Source organism: Scomber japonicus, chromosome 19 (assembly GCF_027409825.1).
Source record: "Scomber japonicus isolate fScoJap1 chromosome 19, fScoJap1.pri, whole genome shotgun sequence".
NCBI lineage: Eukaryota > Metazoa > Chordata > Actinopteri > Scombriformes > Scombridae > Scomber > Scomber japonicus.
Window position 1 is genome coordinate 14,102,276 of NC_070596.1, and position 17,587 is coordinate 14,119,862.

Sequence of the window (17,587 nt, forward strand, 5' to 3'; positions counted from 1 at the left end):
AGTAGTAACCAATGTCGTAACTCTGCAAAAAGGCTGAAGATAATTTAACAACAGAAATGACCCCCCATAATCTATCTCCAAACATGCAATAAAGTTTCAATTGGAGAGGCGAGCATTAATTTGAGACTGAGATCAGACTTGCAGAATCATATTATCTTCCACATTGCTCTTAAAAACAAACCCTCCATTGTCTTCTGGAGCTTGAGGTCATGTTGAATCATAATAAGACAGGGTTAGGAAATCAGTGCACGGACGACTGATAAACAAAGATGATATCTGCACAGGTTGAGACAGATAAAGCTGAATAATACCAATATCCTGTGAAAGCTTGTAGGCCAAAGTCTTTGTTCCGAGCAAATGCTCCCAAATGTCTTTAGCAACTGACTCATTCAGTTTTTTGTTTTTTTTTCTTTTTTCAATTTGGTGCACAATATGAAATGCTACAGTGCTACATGGTGAGACAGACAGGTGCTGTATCACTTATTTGAGGATCATCAAACAGGTAAACATCCATACAAATGTAAGGAACAAACTACAATCATTCTGGATGGTGCAGTATATAATTTAACTTTTAACATTTTGACAATTGTAATGAATGCTACTTTACTGATTTTAAGAGATCTTTAAAGATATTTTGTTAGCTCCACAAAACAATTGAATCAGAGGCTGGCCAGTGGTAAAAAGCTCTGTGCATGAAGTTTGTAAAGGAATATGAGTTACTATTACTATACTACTACTATACTACATAGAGTTGTTAGGGTTCGGGTATGTATTTCAAGTTTCGCGTCAATATTACCTATAAACACATCAGCAAGGAAACAATATTTACTGATGATTTCATTCAGCAATATGTGTCATCAGATCTAAAATAGCTCCCATGCAGGTCCTACCAGTTGCTTGGCCTGTGAACTGCAGTTTAAAATCACGTTGCTTGTTGGAGATGATAAGAATGATGATAGAAAACTGGTACTACAAGAGATACGTGTCCATTCCTGCTTTATGCCCCTTTATAAATTCGCTTAGCTTGCATGTTCCACAAAATTTTTGAAATCATTTTATGGCAGGAAATGTGTCTGTTCTTACATAACAGCAGCATACGTCCTGTATGTTCTTTGACTCATTATATCATTAATCCAAAGCAAAAATAACAGGCAAACATACACAGAAAAACATAATTTTGACTCCATTATGCAGAGGGGTTTGGACATAGTGTACAGGCAGCGAACACCTGTTGCTTCTAGAGTCTGTTGCATCTGTTCAAACTGCTCAACAGAATAACAGCTGGTCCCTCGCAGAGCAGGTGCCATAAAAAAGCTCACAAATAATCTATTCAAATGGGTTTAGAGATACAGTAAGATCTTACAAAGAGAGAGAGAGAGAGAAAGAGTGAAGGAGATTAGAGAGGACAAAGCACCATCTCAACTGGTTTTGAAAATATGATGCAACTAGTGTTTCATTCTATGAGTCTTTACAGCCAAATGTGATAATGTACCAACACATTTACTAAGAAATATCATCTATTTTTCCAGAGTAGCTTTGGAAAAATCTTAACCTACATGTTTGGAAAAAGAAGGTCCAAAAGTAAGACTCTCTAGTTTACCTAAGCATTGCCTGAGCATGAAAAGCAACTTTTAATTATAAGGAATAAGTCTTTCTACAACATGAACATGCTATAAATATAAATTCAACTACCTAATACCTCATAAAAAAAACACTTTTTCACGAAATATCATCTATATGGCGACGTGCCAGTTATAATGCCAGATATACGCACCTTCCAAACCGCCCGCAGCGCGCGGTGACCGACGCGTGGACAATTTGGCTCTGTCCTCGCGCGTCATATTTCCTTCCGCGAGGAGCCCAAATATAACACCGATTACGGCCATTGTAGCCCACAAACTGCTGAACCGGCGTGTGAGGAAGAGTGAGGTAACGCTCATGTGATGAGACGGGTTCAGGAGGAAGTTTGGAGATGAAGAAGGTGGGGAGTTTCATCTTGAGCGCCAGTGCCTGGATAAAACTCTGGTGTTCGCCGGAGTGCTGCAAAACTATGGGGGCAACTGTTAACCGTGATTCACTGGCTGCAGTCACGTTGATAGCCACCTGTTCCTGTTCTGAGCAACTGCTACATCCTGTTTTTTACAGAGAGCTCCTGGCAGAATACTAGAAGTCTGGCTTCAGTGTCTGTGCAGAAAGCAGTATCCCTGCCTTCAAAACTGGACACAAGCATGTCCACTATCACACGACTTTTAGATTAATAATATGCACTAGCACCTCACACCCAAAATATCATTATGTGCACAAGACTTCAATTGCTTGCATGAATGGATCACTACCCATGTATGCAAGCATGCTGCACACAAAAAGCCCCCCCTAGTCATGAATAAATCTTGTGACAGGGAAAAGTGGGCGTGATGTGCTATTACAGCAGACCAGAACTTCCTCATCAGGCTCCTCTCCCCTAGCTGATCATTTTAAAATGAGGAAATCAACCTATGAGCTCAGCTTTTATACTCTCAGGCTTGTTCATGCTTGCAATTCCCCTAGAGCACTTTGTTGGAGCTTTGTAATGACAGAAACCTTGAGGATATGCCATTTTGTACGCATGCAAGCATCACATATCACGAGTGTCCACTTTTAAAAGCAACACATCCTTAAAGTTGTTGAAAGAAGGCTTTGTGGACTTAAGCAGTGATTTGCTGTAGTGGCCTGTTTAGCCACCGACTCTGCTTAGCAGAGGATGAGAAGTACATTGTGTCTTTACAGGCAACAGTTGGCGAGCTATCATCTGGCACAGGACAGCGAGTCCTCACTTGGCCCCCTGCAAGTGGGGGAGGGCATCTGGAGTTTCCTTTGGCATGTCTCAAAGAGAGAGAGACATAGAAAGAGAGGGTGTTTTTCAGAACTTCGAGGTAAGAATAGTTTTTACCACGTGATAACATTTTGGTCCATCCTCCCATTTCAAAGGTCTTATTGGATTTGGGCTCTGGTTGAGACTGATGGTGAGACTGTGATTGGGTTATGAACGGGTTAACATATGGTTAAGATTCTCACATTGCCAGATCTTCTCACCATGTCTGGGCTGTCCCAGCAGAAGAGAAAGGTCAGGTAGGTGAGGGGTGGAAACAAACAGTATGGCTTTTTAAAGCATATAACACTAAGAGTGCTAGGCTCACCAGAACTCCTGCAAAATATATTGTGTCAGTGGGAAAATGTTTTTGAATGATGGTGCATGGTGCACAATCCAAATTTTGTAGTCAAGCATGAAGCTTTTTAGCAACTTGTGGTTGTTGTTACCCACAGAAACAATTGGATTCCAATCTTATTGAAGTGGTAGAAGCCCACTGGACTTGTGGGATTAGGTTATAGTTAGATTGAGCTGAGGTTAGGGATGCAGTAATGATGAATGGATATGGTTGGTATGGGGTGCTCACACCTAATGTGTGTATATATTGCTCTCTTTCTCTTTATCCTTGCAGGCATTCATTTATGATTATGCTGCGCCATGACACTTTAACTGTCTCTTCACAACTCAAGCTTGAGTATTTCTGTAGGCCCAGTGGAGTGAGTTGGCACAGTTACCTCTATTGTACCCCAGTATCTGTAGAGAGACATATCAGGGACAGCAGCACCACATCAATCTGCCCATAAAAAGGATGACTAATGCTCAGTGTGTTCGGTGGAAACCTGACCAGGGAAATTTTAAACCAACTTCTCCAAAACAATACTCAGCTAAGACACTCAGACACTCAACCAATTTGAGGCCTGCTCATGTTCTACTGGTGTACAATGCACACCGTAAAACTGCGGTGTCTCTGGGGGGCCATTCTGGTATGTCATCTCCCTCAGTCTTTTCCCATGTTTCCTGTTTGTGTCAATCAGTCAATCAGTTGAAGAGAAAAGTAATCAGTAAGTATTTTGAACTTTTTTTTTTCTTTACATTTTTAGGATATAAGTCAAAATGTTGGTGCTTGCAGCTCCTCCAATAATAGGAAGTTGTGTATTCCTGGTATTTTATATACAAAACAGTTAATGGATGCAGTGAGAAAATAAAAAGCAATAATCAATAATGAAAATGACTGTTAGTTGCAGCCTTAAAAAAAAGTTACATATCATGTTTCACTTCACTTTCATTTCATCAAGGGGATCTTTTCAATTCCTCTCAAAATATGTCTTGTATGCCCCATGCAGCCCCCTCTATCTCATGACCAACATTTTAACATAAACTCAAGTGTCAAGAGCCTTCACCACAGCCTTCTGAGAACAGCAACAGACTCAAACTTCACATCAACCACTGAAGAAAAAAAAAAATAATATCAATTTAAAGTCAAGTGAGCTAAGAACATAATTTAAGCCCAGCTGAAACACTCCACTCCTTAACCTAAAAAAGATCATTTAATCACATCATGTTTATATGAACAAAAAAAATAACCAAACTTTCAATTTTTGGCGGTATAGGAAGCTGCACCTCTCTGCTGCGTCAAAGTGAAAACACTGCCTGTAACCTCAACAAGCAGATATATAGTGAAGAGAAAGTTAAACTTTAACACTGAGAACTGATGATGCTTGTTAATCTTTTGAAAAACTCTCCACTCCAGCTGCCTCTGGTAAGTATAGGTAACAAAACACTGATACAGGCTGTCATTCAAAATCACATAAAACCAGATCATATAACATTACCATGAATATAGTTTTGAATTTTGCTTCTAAAGGGTTACATTAATGGTTGTAAAGCTGCCTGTTTCCCAGTGATATTTCAAATGCATCTTTTCATAATTTATTACAGGATTACTACATTGTTTCACCATGTCTGCTCACTTGTTTTTGAGTGTACAGTGGGGGTTTGTGGATCTGTGTGATTACTTATTCATTACGCCTGTCATCACAGCGTGTGGGGGTTGTTTCTGGGTGGGAGGCAGGGCAACCATACAGCTCACATGCTGCCGTATTATCGTACAGTATGTGCAGTATATAGGCCTACTTTATTACCCCCTGTGAGATGCCTCTGTAGTGACAGAAGCAACTTGGACTTATGCAATTTAAGTCGACCACCACTTTATTTAAGCCTTGGATAATATTAGAGTATCAAGCTGGTTGCAGTTGTAAATCAGCAGGTTATGGAGTAACACGACAGGCTGCTGCTGCTGCTGCTTCTGCACACTTTAACTTTATGATGACAGTGGTGCATTTTAGACTGAACCCTATCTTAAATAATATGCAGCACTTGCGCGTGGAAACTGCTACAGAACGGTACAGGAGGTACTTTAAGAGCAAAAGTGATGTTACATTAAATTCACTTTTGTCAAATTCCTATCACCGTGCTCGTGAGGCCTAATAACAACAATAACGAACCAGTGTCCATATTACACACCGCATATCAAAAAATGATCCATGTTTATTTACGACATGTAACGAGTGCCTCAACTCTTTCTAGAAACCCTGGTTTTGCATTAGTAGCTGACTATAAGACACGGGCCCATCATTTCAAGCACAACCTGCCTCCTTATGATATTCCATCAGCACCAGTTGCAGAAACTGAAATGAGCTAGTAGCCGGATAGTTCCAGGTCTAATGGTTTAATGTCTGAAAACTGTAGCTGCTAACCGACCTCACATTTTAGCCAAGGAAAACAAAAAAAAAACAAGTACCCTAATTAGCCCATAGACAAAATGTCAAAGGTATTGCACGCATCAAACACAACCTCAATTAGAGACGCAGGAGAAAGTAGCGCGCACCTCTGGATAAGTCACTTACCTCACGCGCAACAACACAGCACCAGAATAAACATATTCACAGACATCCACAGGAGCGCATCAAAATGACAAAAAAAAAGAAATCTTCCTCAGTTGCAAAACAACCGCAGCAGCCAGCCAGTGGAGATGATTCTTGATGCGAAAGGGATGTTGCACTGCATTTTAGACCATGAGAGACAGGTCCCTTGGTCCAGTTGTGATCCCCGGCCCCCCTTTCCGAGAGTACATGATGGACACGGATCGCTCAGGTACAGTGAGCCACACACCCTCAGTTTGACAAACCAGCGCTGAGAGGAGATGGTGGTATCGCTCCGCCGGTGATGGTGCCCGAACTGCGCCTCAGACTCACTACCGGGCTGCACAGGCAGAGAGCTGCTGCACTCATACGCATCATGCAGGAGAGACTCTGTCCGAGACGTGGTTTCGTTAATCCTGCGATGGTTCAACTAAAAAATGCTTGTGTATAATTGTCAGAGGGGCGATATGTGGGGGGGCACTATTTTAATGTTGTGAGCAAGGATAAAAAGAGATGTAAAGTGGCAAGCCGGAACAAGCCGCTTTTCGAGGCGTGGGCTGTCTGGTTTTAAAGGAACAGACCGAAGAAAAAAGCAGAGCAGCAACAGCAGAGGATGCGCTTCGACAAGTGCGCTCATCAAGAGGAAGTTCACACACACACACATACACACACACACACACACACACACAGACACAGTTCCCGCTCGCTTTACCGCAGGAAGAAAAAACATGCCTGATATGAGTCTACCTGCGTTTAAAGTGTGATACATTTGTGCGTATATTCTCCCATAACCCAACTATAAATAAAAGTGTACACCTCAACTCGTAAATTAAACTATTATTATCATCAACAGGGTATTATGATATTTGAAAGTAGGTCCTAACCAAAGTCAGTCAAATCAATATCAAATATCACAATTTGAATACGTACTGTATATGTTGCTGTTTACCTTACTGTGGTCGGAACAGAGCCTTTTATTAGTTGTTGGGTATACATTCAATAAAACAAAGGACTGTGCTGATGATAGTGATTAGCCTACTGAGGCTGTAATCCTATTAGTTGGATAGATTCATCCTGTATATAATAATGGACTCAGTCTGGCGTCTCACTATATTTTAATAGGGACATTGGCTTTACCTCGACTCTTAATGAGTGTGTCATACTGTAATGACTCAGACTTTCTCTCCTTTCTGTACTATAAAGGTGAGCCTACTCATTATGAAGACATAATGTGACACATTAGAACACTAAATTGCATTGTTGGGCTGTATGTTACTCTATATCCTTTTATATAGAGAATCAAAACTGTATAAACAAGTGCCAAAATCTGCTTCTCGGTGCAGAAAGCTGTTAATGCACTTCCCTCTGCACACTTAAAGTTTTATTACACCCCTGACATTATTGTTGTGATCAGAAACAATCTTAACAAGACAAGAGCTTTATGGCTTGATGAATTATTACTGCAGCAGGACAGAGGAAGACTGGAGCGATTCTGTTGAAGGATGTGCCAGGTCAGCAACATGTAAGACTTGACATCTGTTGCTCCAAAATCCCAAAACTCCAAGCTGCTATCTGCATATTTGGCGTGTTGCTGACTTGAAAAAGGGACTTTAGTTTGTGATAGGCACCAGTTTCTGTGCTGAGTGCTGAATACAGCACTACAAGTATCAGATTCAGTTCAAACTATTAGTAATTTTGACATTGATTTGAAGAGAAATTATTTAATAGCTTCATTTGGGTGCTCTTTTATATGTGACTCACTGTCTAGAGTGAGTGGTTTGCATAATCAGAGAGGTGTCGCTAAAAAGTGGGCAGTCTGTGTTGCAAACATGAGATCAGGAGGCCAACATGCTCTAACATCATCTTGCACTAAACTGGGAATGGTATAATTATTAAATCAGTATTTCCTTCTCTTTCCTCTCCATCAACCACAACTACAGACACTCCGTGTCATTTTTACTCATCTTTTGCCTTATATCTCTTCTTATTATTTTCCAGCGCTGTTGTCTTTATGCCCCTCATACCTCTTAGTCTCTCATTCATAATGAAGGTGCCCTGAATGCTATATTCACTGTTTTTGTCTGGGTGTGTGTTTACGTGCAATTGTGTGCATGTGCATGTACGTATTTTGACCTACTTCATGGAGATGCTGACAATCGAATGCTGTTGAAAGGAATTTTGAGAGGATTTGACATCAGTGGAGAAATCGCATCATGTCAGCTTTTGACTAGACTTTTCTTTTCATATTTCATCACATAAAGAGAAATTAATTTCAAATAAGACAGGTATGTGTCCACTGTAATGCAAGAGGTAAGAGATGAGTACAATTCACATTTAGGTATACCTTTCACTATATCTGATTATTTTCTGTCCTTGATCAGACACACATACACTCGCACTCATTTCTGTAGTGAATACACAGCCCACCATGCATTCATCATTTGTCTGCATGCAGACACACATTTCCTGCCTGTGGCATCTCAGATGCCCTGAGGAGGGCAACCACTAGTGTCCCATTCACTGAGATGAGTGACGATGACATTTCTGGGCCAAAAGGAGAAAAGGAGAGACATGAAGGGAAGGAATGGAGTGAGAGAGCATGGAAACCCTCTCAGCCATGCAGGGGAACCCACTCATTTATAAAGCAATGTTCATTGAGCTGCACACAATTTCAGTCGGGTCAAATGGTGAAGCAATGGCTGTCTGTGAACCCTGGCTTCACTGTAATAAAAGGAGTAACACTGCTTCCAAACTGAATTAATAAACAAGCCAAGAAACAACAGTATGTTAAATCTGTAAAGGCAGTTAATTTTTACATTACATGTTTTACATTGTCTTATCAAACATTTTCTCTCTTATAGTCTAGAGTCTAGACAGACATATAGACAGACTCCTTGCAGAAGGAAACGAAAGTAAAAGGCAAAAAAGGGACATTATTACTCTCCATTAGCCAGGTGTTACAGTGGAAATGCATTAAGTCTGTATGATGGTAGGTACAGCTGTAGCTGTAAGTGAGCTAATCTGTGCTTTGAGATTTTGCTCCAAAGTAATAAAAAAAAAAAAAAAAAAAGCAAATAATATAATCATTATTCAGATACTGTATCTTAACTATCATCAGTGTGTGTCAAATGGATTATTGACACATATATTATAGAATCATACAGTCATTAAGATTCCTTATTTAAATCTGATGTTAAAACTGCTACTTCCTCTTCAGTCCAAAGTCTTCTCGAGCACGTTTTGCAAGCTACTCTTACCATGAATGACCTTTAGGTGGCGCCTGAGGTCTGGTTTATGTGGAAAGTGCACAGCACAGGAGTTACACTTATGAGGTTTATCCCCAGTGTGTACATTGAGGTGGTCTTGCAGTCTGGCCTTCTGCAAAAATGTCTTGTGAAATTCTTGACCCCAGTGTGGACATGGACAGGTCGGGTCAGGTTACTCTTCAGAGAGAAGCCTTTCTCACACAACTAACACAGGTACTGCCTGTGTTCCTTCAGGTGGCCAACATAGCTCTCCAGGTGCTGGAAGACTTTGTCACACCTCTGACACAGGTATGGCTGGACCAATATGCTGCCTGTATCTTCTGTCAGCTCATCTCCAGTAAAATGACTCTGACAGATGTTCTCTAGAGAGGCAGAAGATATTAGAATCTATCAGCTCTCTACCTTCTTGTAGTCGAGCTCCTAGCGAGAACATTTGATAGGATGGGCTGTTTTTGTAAGCAGCCTGGATGTATTCACCTTCTTCTGATTCCAGGGAGCCAAATGTAGATACTGTGTCTTCTAATAACGTTATTTTAGCTTTTATCACCTTTTATCCTCTATGACCTCCCTCAGTCCTTGACTATCCTCTACTCCTTGGCTAGCCCTCGACTTGGAGTGAACCAAAGCTGCCCCATCTTCCTCTGTGCTTTCCTGGATGCAGGTGCTGGGCTGGGCTGGGCTGCATCAATTTCTTCCAGATTGAAATTGATACCTGGCCAGCTGTTTTTCGGCTGCACAATGTACTGGGAGACAGCCTGAGCACCCACCACCTGGCTCATCTGAACCACACTGGCTGCAGTGAGATAGATTACCAGTTCTTTCAGAGGGACCTACAGTAATAGATTTGTGACGGCAAGCAAGGAAAACACTGGATTTGGCAAAACAGTGCAGGATTCATGGCAAACTCCCACATTGGACCTATTATTAGGGTCATATGGGGCATCTGTAGGCCTACAAAATTAAATGACCAAATATGGGTATGCACATTTCAGAAAGTTTTGGCAGATAAGACTGCTTTGTTTGTTTAGATTACAAAATCTATTTGGCATGAGGAATATTAATATAAATGCCATGTCCCTTTTGAGTACAATATCCAAAAATTGATTTAACAAGGAAACATTTCAGGGATTTCATAATGATATTAGGTGTTGATATAATGTTTTGAATTCATATGTAAGTAAGATAAACAAGTCAGAATTGCAATAAGTGTCCCACATTACCCTAATCTACCCTACATTGTGCTGCTCTTTCACAGGCTGAAGCCTTGACCTTCCATATTTAATCAAATGATTCAGGTCAGACAGCAACCTTTCAAGCATACTTAAACCTGTAATGGCGTTAACAGTAAAACAAAGCAAGGCAAATGTATTTATATGGCACCATTCAGACAGAGGGCAATTCAAATTGCTTTACAAGAACATAGAAATACATTGCCAATAAGACATTAACATTGTATTCAAAACACATTAAAACAAGAAGACAAAAATTAAAATTACATTTAAAAGGCAATAAAAGCAAAAGGCAAAAACAAGCAAACAAATGTAAATATTAAACAGAAGTTACATATTCAATTTATCGGAAAGCTGAAGTTAACAATAATGTTTAAATGAGTTGACAGTATTATTTGGGTATTTGGGTATTTGGGTATTCAGGAGTCTTGTTCCACAGGTGGGGAGCATAGAAACTAAAAGCTGATTCACATTGCTTGGTGTTAAACATGGAGACACTGAATAAATCTGAGGGATTTTGGTGCTTCGCAATGTAAAAGTAAATTAGAAATGTATCTGGGCCACAAACAATTTACTGCTTTATAGACTAGTCATAGTAATAGGATTTTAAAATCTATCCTTTGATACACAGGAATCCAATATAGTGATTTAAGGACTGGAGTAATGTGGTCTGTTTTCTTGCTGTTTGTAAGGACTCTGTAAAGACACCATTACAGTAATCTAGTCTGCTTAAAAATAAATGCATTAACAATTTTTTTTGTATCTTGTTTCGATAAAAATCATTTCATTCTTATTAGCCTTTGCTTTTAAGGTGGTTGTAGGCTGATTTTGTCATTGTTTTTATATGGCTGTAGAAATTTAGGTCAAAGTCTATAACTACACCAAGAGTTCTGGCTTGATTTGTAAGTTATACTGTCATGGAGTCAAATTTCAATCTTTATTCTTTGGGATCAAAAACTGTTATTTCAGTTTTTTCTGTGTTCAGTTGTAGCAAAGTCTAACATATCATTTGATTTATCAATACACTCTGCAAATGTAAGAGACTATAGCCATATGATGACACTGTAGAGTTGCATGTCAGAGTTGTATAGTAGGAAATATTACATAGATCCATAATCTGAGCAAGGGGGAGCACATACACATTGAATAGAAGAGGCCTGATAATAGATCCTTGAGGAACTCCATAGTCCATTGTACAGTAGTTCCTGCAGATTCATAATTACCAACTGACACAAAGTAGTCCCCATTTTGTCACACCCACTGTTACAGTCTGTCAAGCAGTATCTTATGGTCAACTGTGTTGAATGCAGCATTGAGATCCAGTAAAATCAAAATTGTTGATGGGTCACCGCCCAGATGAATGTAATTTACTGTGGTATGGTTGAAATCCAGACTGAGGAGCACTGAATAAATTGTTTTGCATCAAGAAAGAAGACAAAGCAACCTCTTCAATGATCTTTCCTAAAAGAAAGGCAGGTTTGATATGGGCCTGTAGTTATGTATTATTGAGGCATCCAAATTAGACATTTTTAAAAGCGGTTAATAACTGCAGTGTTCAGGGCTCTTGGAAAAAGGCCTGACTGAAGAGAACAATTGACTATTTGTAGTGCATCTGATACTATGCAGTTAAAAACATCCAAACGACAAAACGATGCTTGTAGGTGTTGAATAATTTCTGCCAAGGTTGCATAATCTAGGGGATGAAAAGGTGCTAAATTAACTGAAGTAGTTTTATAATGAGGTACTGGTAATATTATGCCTGAGATGAGTTAACAGACAGTTTGTCTTATCCTCAGAATTTAACTGTGAAAAAAGATGCAAAGTCATTTCTCGGTGGATAGCAGGAGGGTTTGTCAGTCTGTCAAAGAAAGTGAATAAGGTTCAGGTATTATTGTTATTTTTATTCTTATTTATTTATTATTATAATCGGAGAAAACGGTATGGTGAAGTATGTAGTGGTCTCAGTTATCCATAACTTTCATATCATTCAACACCCACTCTTCTGTTGTTCTGTTCCTCATTTCTGTTGTTGTGTTGTAACTGTTGATGTTCCTTAACCTATCATCTTGTTTTGTAGTGTAGTGTAGTGATGGATTTGGGGATATATTTTTTCTCTGTTTCGGAAGCAGTAGATTTTATAGCACCTCTAGTAGTCCGGTGTAGCATGACAGGAGCAGTCTCTTGCCAACCTCCACACTGGAAACTACACCCACATTCAGCTCTGCCTAGCCCTCGTAGATGCCGCCAGCACCACTCTGTGACCGTGGAAATGAAGAGGCTGTACAGTGGTTCCTTGTAGACACCCAAGGAGGAGTGTTACACAGAAATAATGATGCTCTCTAAGGGCATTAATTAATTAATTAAGTCTGTCTCTGTATGATGGAATAGTGTAAAGATTTGTCAGAAATGCTGTGGACTGAATAGACAAATATTATTATTTATATAGGCAACACTTTTATAACTTTTTTACAAAGAAGTTATAAGCCTGTTTCTTCTCAGTTTGTATGAGTCTGTGACCACATTTTGTTTATCCAATGTGTTGAAAGTTTTGTCTCTCCTGATAGATATATTAGAATGATTTATACAAATGATTTACAGCCAAATCATCGTCATCTGGCTGTGGTTTTGGTCTGAAATTAAGCCAAATCAATGCACTACAGTGTATAAAATAAACCACACGGGTATGATTATCCAGCCCCACCTTTCACTGCAGGCCCATTCCGTAATGATGAATCCAGTGCTGAGAGGCGCTTCCACTGACTAAACCACAACTATCTATGAGAAAATAATGGTGTTTACTCGCCTGCTAGGTTACATGACAGCTTAACCACCGTTTAACTTTACTGAAAGTATGTCAGTGGCCAGTCATCTCACGCAGAAGGATGTGATTACAGTCTATGTATGTGATGCACGTTTCAGCGGGCAAGCCAGCAATCACCCTGACTTCCTCCAGCTTTCAGCTCAGGAGCGCATGGTTCAATTAACCCATTCAGTACCTTGAAGGAATGCTTGTTTTTACCATGGCACTGAGCAGTCTTGAGTTAAATTGTATTCAAACAATCATTTACCCTCTTCAGCAGGAGAAATGCTCTAACGCCCAAAACAAACCACATGGGGGTGATCATATGCACAATATTTATTTTACTACAATTCTCAAACAGGACACTTAAACTAGTGTCCATATTCTGTAACTTTTTTAATAAATGTATTCACATTATTATAAACATACTGTTAGTGTTTTTTCCCCTTTATATTGTTGTTTTTTCCATCTTTTTTTATGAAGACTACATTTGTGGATGTATAGCTGTAAGAAGCCCTCAGTGTCTGTACGATTAAGAAACCTCACGACTGGTTTGGAAACTATAAGTAACAGCCATGGAGCCAACAGTGCAACAGTATTCAGTTGTAGCAATTTGGTTTGCAGCATGACACCAAAGCAGATTCACCTGCCAGTGAAACAAATGAAATCAATCACAGATTTAAAGAAGAAATTATTATTTAATAAGAAACACTAATTAATACAAATTAGAATAACAGCACTCATGAATAAGTTAAAAGGTGATAAGACAGTAGGATAATGAGACTGGGACTGTCTTTATGGCAACTACAATTGATGCAAATGAATTGCTAGATTGCATATTAAATGTTTTCTATAGTATATACTATACAAGAATGCAGCTCAAACTCTTTATTAAAGGTAAAAGTAGTATGTTTACCTTTTGGCAGACTCTTATTTACAAATGTATGAGCAGTTGTTCACCCATCATCTCACTGGCTATTACCATATTCAAAGTTCAAATTCAGCCTGATAAGAATATGAAACACATGCAAAAATGAAAATATTCAAATGATAGTTTTTGTAAAACAGATCAACACACTACAGAGAGTTGACAGCTGCTGCAGCAGACAGTTGTTTCTTTGTGGGGATTATTGGAAGCCTGTTTTCACAAGTCTTGCCAGCATGATTCTGGTCTATCTCCCACCGTAGCTAGTTGTGAAATTAACATGCACAGTACTGTACGTTCTGCTTCCCAGCACTGATATGGTGGAAGACAGAGGTGGGCCAAGATTGGTGCCCCACATAACTCCTGAGGAAAAACAGATGTTGCAGTCAATCTAGTATGACTTCACTGAACATGAATCAACCACACCTCATTTATTACAAGATGATAACATAGTAAGTAAAAAGAAAGCAAATTAGGACAATGAGTGGTTGGATCAGCAAAATACAGGTCAAACTAGGGGTTTTCAGGATCCTGAATAGATTCAAGCATTTGTTTTGCATTGAAATTTTAGGGAGGGGGGGGGGGGGGGGGGGGGTTCTTATCGTTCTTATAGTTTGTTCCTATCTTATTATTGTTATTAAATAAAACATGTTAAGACGTATGAATATGATTTCTTTAACTGTTTGTTTGGGTGTAAATGCACCGGGGCGACTGTGGCTCAGGAGGTAGAGCGGGGTGTCCACCAATTAGAAGGTTGGCGGTTCGATTCCTGGCTCCACATGTCGATTTGTCCTTGGGCAAGATGCTTAACCCCAAATTGCTCCCATTGCTGTGCCAACTTAGTATGAATAGTTAGTTCCTCCTGATTGGTACCCTGCATGGCAGCCCTTGCCATCAGTGTTTGAATGGGTGAATGAGACATGTAGCCTAATGTATAAGCACTTTAAGTGGTCATAACAACTAGAAAAGAGATATACAAGTACAGTCCATTCTATTATAGCCCCCCCCCCCCCCCCCCCCCCCCAACTCCTCAAGCAGCAAACCTAGGGGAAACACTGGCCTTTAGATATGACTATAATAAGACAACTAATCATTTGATTCAGTCCGAATTTAGAGTAACTGCAGAAAGCCATAGAGAAACCAAGACAAACCACTGTAAGCTAACTAACATTAGTGTGAAGTAGTGTGAAGCTAGCATTGAAGAAAGTAAAACAGTCATCAGATGCACCTGCAGTGTGTAATACATAAGTGGGAGTTACAGTAGTTAACTAACCAGGTTACCTTAGTGTTAGCAAGCTGTCTAGCCAGTAAGGTAATCTGATGATAGTACAGTCCTATATTATTTATATATGCATATTATCAATGTAGTTAAATGAAATATTTCAAAATAGTCTTGTAGTATCTTGTTGAGTGGAGTCTAGTCTGTCCAGTAAACAATATGTAGATACCATGGCAAATAAATGAATAAATAAACCTATAAAGTTACTTTTTAATTTACATGCACTCAACAATATTTATTTTAAAAAATGAGTGGGAAAAGTGGGCAAGGCCGTTTTTCCAGTGGTTTTAGTGCAAAACAAATGCTTGCAATCAATTGAGGATCCTGAAAACCCCCCTAACCCTAACCCTACTCAAGGCAAAAGTAAACATTTTTCAATTTTTCATCAATAAGGTTCCACGTACCCCTACTTTCAGCAGCTGTCACTGATTTTCGCACAGGAGTTGAATTTAAATCGTTTATATCTATGCGTTACTAGACACCTTTACCAACACATTGGTGAAGAAATTTCTTGGTACAGAATTTATTCCCAAATTTTCGCAATATCCCCTGACTACATGCGCTGTTTCTCTGTTAGTCATGGCGTCCCTTGATTGAGGAGCTTGTAGGCTTTAAAGGAGCTGCCATAGTACGCAAGGCACTGCAACGAGAACTTCAGAGACAGATCAGACCCCTTCAATCGATAAGCAATTTCCTGCCAGCCTTTCTCTTGGATTTTATTTATTGCTGCTGTAGTACCTCTTATTGTGAACATATGTTTAAATTCTTCATATGTCTTAAGCAGAAGTGTCTGCTGCTGTGTGGTTCTTTTGTGGTGGATTTTGCCATTGTAAATCTGTTTGATCTGTGTTCGATGTCATGGGCTGCTCGTGAACATGGATTGGCCTTTATGGAACTGCTTTAGCCTGATCTCATTTGTTAGGCTCATTCAAGTCAGGTGTTCGACAATAAGCCCCATTTTCTGAGCAGGCTTTATGGGACGGACCCCTGGTGCTACAGTAAATAAATGAAAAATAAGTAACAAAAAACACATTGGGGCAAACTGAATAAACAGTAGGGAAAACAGCATTTTAGCGATGTTAACAATGTTAAATTCAATAGCCTATATTTCACCCCAGTACGCTACCACCATTCACTCTGACCTCAATAATAAACATCAAGTAGAATGATCACCTTTTTGACAATGTCAACAATTGAAAATGTATACATTTGAGAAAGGTAGAATTTATGGAGAGCTGTTGAATTGGCTTGAATTAGATTGCACAAGTGGTCAGTGACTGTAAGGAAATACTCAAAGCAGAAGTAATTAAGTACAGTACTGAAAAAAATGTACTTAGTTACACAACAGCAGTTGTAGTTTGGGCTTTGGCTTTCTTCAGGTGACTTCAGCACAGAAAGATAATGTGTTGGACAGACATTCCTGCCTAATCAATACTGTGTCAAACACGGAAGAGGCGAGTTGTGTAGTGGGGCAGAAAATTATTATTTCTTCCCACCTGCATTCGGCTAAGGCCCGCCCTCCTCTGCCTCTGATTGGCTCTGTTTCACGTTAACCCAATCATCTCACTCCTCGTGTCTAAATCTAACCAATACAAACAACGATGGCAAAGAGCACTTGCCAATCAGAGGCAGAGTAGGGCGGCTCTTAGCCGAATGCGGGTGGTAAAACAAAAAGTAAGGCGGGGATAAAACAGTCGTTTGGTTTGGAGCCCTTCTGCTCCGCCCTCCTCCTCCTCCTCATCATCATAGTGTGTAGACTACTATCATCGACCCATATACGAAGAGGCGAGTCTGGGTGGCAGCACAGTTTCTCATCCTAACACGAGCGTCATGTCGAGAAGAGGATAATGAGGTCGCTGAAAGTCGCTCGGTGTGAAGCGTACAGTGATAGTAGTTTTGGAAAAGATGTGAACACCGACGGAATGGCAGCTGACGGAGCAAATAACGGAGCGACAGTACTTAAGTTGACGGCTAACGTAAGCCTGTAGGTCTAGGCTTATTGGCTGAAGCGCTCGCTGTTAAACCCGGAGCTGGACTACAAAGACCGACCGACAGACCCTTAGCCGTGGTGGTTTTTGGGAAGTGAAGCAACAGAAGACAACAGGTAGAGTTTAAGTGATGTGCGCGTGTGCGTGTGTGAAGTTCGCAATTTAACTGTAGCTAACTGGTTAAATCAGCTGTTCTGTGCTGATCTGACACTTAAGACTACTCAATATAGAAACAAATAAATAAAGGACGTACTTTTCTTTATATGGTTAACAAGTGAATACATGTGAAATATAAAGTAAATGTAGGAATCGAGATTTAGAAGTTGATCCC

At 39.8% G+C, this 17,587-nt stretch overlaps 1 protein-coding gene and 1 pseudogene across 2 annotated transcripts in view; one reads left to right on the forward strand and one right to left on the reverse strand.

Annotated features, from left to right (window-relative positions):
* Positions 1-8,872: 8,872 nt before the first annotated feature.
* LOC128379823 (zinc finger and BTB domain-containing protein 6-like) lies at positions 8,873-12,614 on the reverse strand (annotated as a pseudogene).
* A 4,453-nt stretch (positions 12,615-17,067) lies between these two features.
* Positions 17,068-17,587, forward strand: part of LOC128379805 (tyrosine-protein kinase JAK2-like) — a 33,820-nt gene continuing 33,300 nt past the window's right edge. For both annotated transcript variants that reach the window (XM_053339445.1, XM_053339446.1), the window contains exon 1: positions 17,068-17,372. The gene's annotated coding sequence lies outside the window, so the exon portion shown is untranslated. The remainder of the gene's footprint in view (positions 17,373-17,587) is intronic.